A 5,491-nucleotide genomic window follows, 5' to 3' on the forward strand; every position below is an offset into this window, starting at 1 on the left:
AGACAGCGCAATCAAGGCATGAGCCTGCGCATCTCTACCATCCCAACGAATCTGCTCTGCTGAAAGTGGTGGTTCTCGAACAGCTGCTACAGCACTTGTGCCTGCACCATCATCAACAGTACCTGTTTCTGATGTGTTTGCAGCATTCCCAGCCACAATAGGACGTGCATCAATACCCTGCACAATATTCCATAACCCCTTTGCTACCAATACATGTCGCATCATATATGCCCACAATGGATAGTTGGTGCCATCCAACTTATCCTCAGCAGCCAACATGCGGAATATATCATTGTTGTCAGCCATGGCCAATGACTGTACTACTAGATGTAAATGCTGTCTGCAAGAGGTAAACCTGTATAAAATCGACCTGTGCTATATAGCACAGCCCAAAACAGACGAATGGGCACCTGTCCTGCAGATTTTAATCTTGACAGAAAATCTGCACAGTAGGACGATTTTGCCTGCGCAGTACTTGGAATGCAAAAACGGAGGGCGAAATGACTTCAGATCAAAATTCTGAAACGACCGAGCCCTACGGGCTCACCCACGGCATATACTAACCTGCAGACGCTCGTGAAACCTCGTTGCAATCGGAGGAGATGAAGCGCAGGTGCCGGTGATGCTGCCCGGGAGGAGGAAGCCTGCTCTGATACCAATTGTTGGAATTAGGGTTGCAGGAATGCACACACAACTTCAAGAAGATGAGGAAGCTTGAGCACAACACAGTAGTGTATTATGAGTGCCAAAAATGAAAGATAACAAGCCCTAGAAGATAATGGACGTATATACAATGCACGGGGAAAAAACCTCCTAGTGAGGGAAAAAGTGCCCCGGCGGTCCTAAGTGTGTTCACACACATCACTACTATAATATGGTAACAATCATTAGCCTTGTTTTTACGCTTAACACATGCACCTTCAATTTTGATGTAGTCGTCTACCCCCCAAAGCTTGTCTATGTAGTGCAAGATGTATGGATCGGGTATTATGAGTGTATTAGTGTCTACACTAGCCTTGTCTACAAGATCAATTTTGATGTAGTCGTCTACCCCCCAAAGCTTGTCTATGTAGTGCAAGATGTATGGATCGGGTATTATGAGTGTATTAGTGTCTACACTAGCCTTGTCTACAAGATCAAGCTTAAAGTAATGCTGACACTTAAAGACTGCATGAATCTAAAACGCAAGAATAAATTAGTTTAATTATCTTAAAACAAAGCTGAAGTGTAAGGTACAAGAAGTAACCTGGTTTTGGCTTCTTTTACCGCAATGTAAAAAGAGCCTTGGCAATAAAGCTTTGAACTCGAGTGTGCTTGCATAGCCTACCCGTCGATGAAGACAAGGTCAACAGTGAGGGAGTTGTTTGCACCGATGCTAAACTTAGTGTTGACGTGGCACAATTGTTATCAACAAACTTGTTGAGCTCTATCAGATGTTGCGTGATAGTCAATGAGATAAGAGTTAATGTTAAAGAATAAAGGTGTTTCTAACATAAAGAAACAAAAATGTTAATTACCTTGTTCATAATCCATGCTATCTGAATCATTTGCACTTGACATTATGCAACAACAGCACTAACCAAAGCTACAACAGTAAGCTATGCTTCCTTAGCCTAGATTCAATCTATTTTTCCAAAAACAGCCACAAGTTTCAATCTAAAACTAACCCACCCTAAAACAATGGCCTCAATTTCACTTTGCTATTATATCACACTTTGCTATTAACATGCTGTGAATACTATTACAACTGCAATAGACTTAGCAAGAGACTTAAAAAGACTTAGCAACACATACTTCAACTTAATCACAACTTATATAGACTTGACCCCAACTAAGCTACCCTTTAGGTCACAGTTGTAGACTCTATAAATAATCATACAAAGTGAGAAGTTTTAATAGCAAGGTAGTGACAAACTCTCTTCCAATTTTCATGAGGTTTAGCTCCCAAAAAACGAGTGTACTTTATTTTTTTGTTAAAAAAACGTGCACATGCCGTTTTTTAAATCCAAGCGATAATAAAATCACATATGCGAATTTATAGCCTAAAATTGAATATATTTGTGATTTGTGAAGAAATTCCCAGGATCATCGAGATGGCTCCTCAGTACTGCATAATACCCAGGGCCTAGTGGCGTCTAGCTGGCAGCCTGTGCCTTAACGAAAGTAGAAAATGTATCTTTATTTGAAAAAAAAGCAAAAACCTTCCAGGCTATGTTTTTTATTTTTAAGGGATATGCTACTTTTATACAGACCGTTTTTTAAATCCAAAAACGGGCGCTGTTTTTTTGAAAAAAATCGATGCACTTTTCAAGAAAAACCATACAAGCTGTGTTTTTTATTTTTAATGGGTATGTTGCTTTTATGAAAACAAACGTTTTTTAAGAGGAGTATAAGCAGTGATTTTTCTCAAAAGCAAGAAAGCTTTAAACGCTTACAAATCATTTTTTACAAGCCATGTTAACAGCGATTTTTCTCAAAAGCAAGAAAGCATTAGGGAAAAAACTATGCACACTCAGCTATACATAAATTTTGCACTCAAATATAGTGAAAACGATTTCTTGCAGAAAACGCGCAGACCACAGAAAGAATCAGAAAACTACACTCGTGCATTCTCTCTCTGTCACTCTCTCATAAACCCTCTTTAGAGATGAATGTGGAACGAAAGGTGCGAACTGATAAAGGCGGACACTAGGTTCCCTTCTATGGCGGGCACATTTAACACCAAGTCAGAAAGATTATCGAAAGCAATGGAAGAGGAGACTAGAGCAAGGAGAGAGCTCTACGGACCTCTTGAGAGATGAATGTGGAACGAGAGGTGCAAGGGCACTGTGGTTGCTGTCCTTACAGGCAAGTGGCAGTGTTTATTTTTGAAGGTTGTAGAGCTCTACTAAAGGCAATTTGACCTGCTAAAGAACTATGAAAAAGAATCAAGTATTGCTCTTGAAGTGCTATTAAAAAAAATTGCCTTTCACATGAAAGGGTGAAAAAAATTGAACCTTGCACATGAAGGGCATGTAGGTATTAGTTTGTTGCTTCTTCAGATACACATTACACTTTAATTAGTTCTTTTTTTAAAGACATTCGTCGATAGTTTATTGAGAAAACTGATGAAATTTTATAACAAAACCATGGTGATCAATGACTTAACAATTTCATTTCATTATCAATGACTTAACAATTTCATTTCATTTGTAAATGTTTTATTACGAAGGAATACCTTTCACATCGAAAAACAAATTTGAATGAGGCCTTCTTCAGAAAACGCATACCCTACTTTGCAAAGATAAACACTGGCAAGTGGCACATAGGATACCATTCATATATGGTATTCAAATTTACAACATATCTATACAGGATTAAGGGAGAGTGGCCCTCCCTCCACGTGGGCAAAGGAGGGGGGCCTATTTCAAAATGGCCACTCCTCCTTCAAGCGTGAGGAGGAGCCAAATCTCACATCTTCCAAAGCAATTTTGAATTTGAATCTAAGAAGATCTCATCTCACATCTTTCAATGAAATCTTTGTATACATGCTTACATACCTATAGATACACACACTTATATATATTATGTATGTATGTGTATCTATAGGTATGTAAGCATGTATATATAAATAGTGTACATGTGTGTGTGTGTGTGTGTGTGTGTGTGTGTGAGAGAGAGAGAGAGAGAGAGAGAGAGAGAGAGAGATAACATGAAAGATGCATTTATTTGAGAGTGAGTACACCTCACCACTCATCCCTACCATTAAAATTTAATTAATTAAAATTATATGTATGTGTAAATCTATTTAAGTGTGTGTGTGTGTGTGTGTGTGTGTGTGTGTGTGTGTGAGAGAGAGAGAGAGAGCTTCTATGTGAGAGAGTGTGCGTGAAGAGAGAGAGTGTGTGTGTGTGTGTGCATGAGAGAGAGAGAGAGTGTGTGTGTGTGTGTGTGCATGAGAGTTTCTATGTGAGAGAGTGTGCGTGAAGAGAGAGAGAGAGTGTGTGTGTGTGTGTGTGTGTGTGTGTGAGAGAGAGAGAGAGAGAGGCTGAGAATTTCTATGTAGGAGATAGTTTGTGTGGGAGGAGATAGTGTGTGTTTTCATTAGTGTATGTGTGGTGTGTACATGTGTGTGTGTGTGTGTGTGTGTGTGTGAGAGAGAGAGAGAGAGAGAGATAGTTTGTGTGGGAGGAAGAGTGTGCGTTTAGATTAGTGTATGTGCGGTGTGTACATGTGTGTGTGTGTGTGTGTGAGAGAGAGAGAGAGAGAGAGAGTATATGCATGCATGTGTGTACATCTGCATCTATGTGTAGAATGTGCTTGAGAGAGAGAGTGAGATGGAGCAGACCTAGAGAGAGAGAGAGAGAGAGAGAGAGAGAGAGAGATGTAATGAGGGAGGGTGAAAAGAGAGAGAAAGAGAATAAAAAGTATCTTTTAATAAAATATAAATTAAATAGAAAACATATATGTATATGTGTGTATGTGTGTGTGTTTTTATTTACATCATACACACATCTAAACACACACACACACACACAAACATATATATGTATATATATATACATATGTACATACATATGTATATATATATACATATATATGTTTGTGTGTGTGTGTGTGTGTGTTTAGATGTGTGTATGATATATCTATCTATATATTTAAAAGTGACCACAACTTATCACCCATCTCCGCACATTAAAATTTATTCAAAATTAATTAAATTATGTCGATGTTTGTATTTATATTTTTAAATACATGTATATATGTATAAGTATATGTGTCTATATATAGGTTTATGTATCTAAAACATAATATTGTAGGGGAAAATAGTATTTTTAGAGATAAAATGCGCGTGCTTTTGAGAAAAAAACAAAATATTTGATCATTTAAAAATTTTCCTAGAAAATGAAACGCTGTTTTTCTTTTAACAATTATGCCTCAACAGGATCGAAAATAGTTAATTACGACGAAAGACTCTTTTTTTTAAGGCATTTAAAGAAAAAACATGTATATATAAATAGTGTGCATGTGCATGTGCATATAGGCAGTAGTAGCCATTAGGGTTTTTGAGTGTTCAAATTTATAGGCAAGCATTAGGCCATTAGGGTTTTATATCTTAACCATGGACATTAGGTATGAAAACCCTAATATAATGATTAGCTAAATGAATTTTTATTTATTTCTACACCTATATGTTTTATACATTTTCACCTATAAGTATTGGCCATATGACTTTTTGATTTATGTCTTTACCTATATGGTTATGCATGTAAAAAGACTTATTAAAAAGAGTTGTCTAACGATAAAAATCTCATAACATCAACTATTTACATGAGATAATTAACGAAATGGACATTGAGTCATATGTTTATGGTTGTAGTCAGTCACCCACCCTAACCTAATCACAAGGGATAAAAAATAGTTGTTTGATGGATGGCATCATGGGGCTAAGAAGGATCATCCTTGGTGCACACCATTTACGAGAGACAATGTCCAAGTGTACAAATGTTAA

The sequence above is a fragment of the Cibotium barometz genome, chromosome 21 (assembly GCF_041138505.1).
Source record: "Cibotium barometz isolate CiBa-2024 chromosome 21, ASM4113850v1, whole genome shotgun sequence".
In the NCBI taxonomy this organism is placed as follows: domain Eukaryota; kingdom Viridiplantae; phylum Streptophyta; class Polypodiopsida; order Cyatheales; family Cibotiaceae; genus Cibotium; species Cibotium barometz.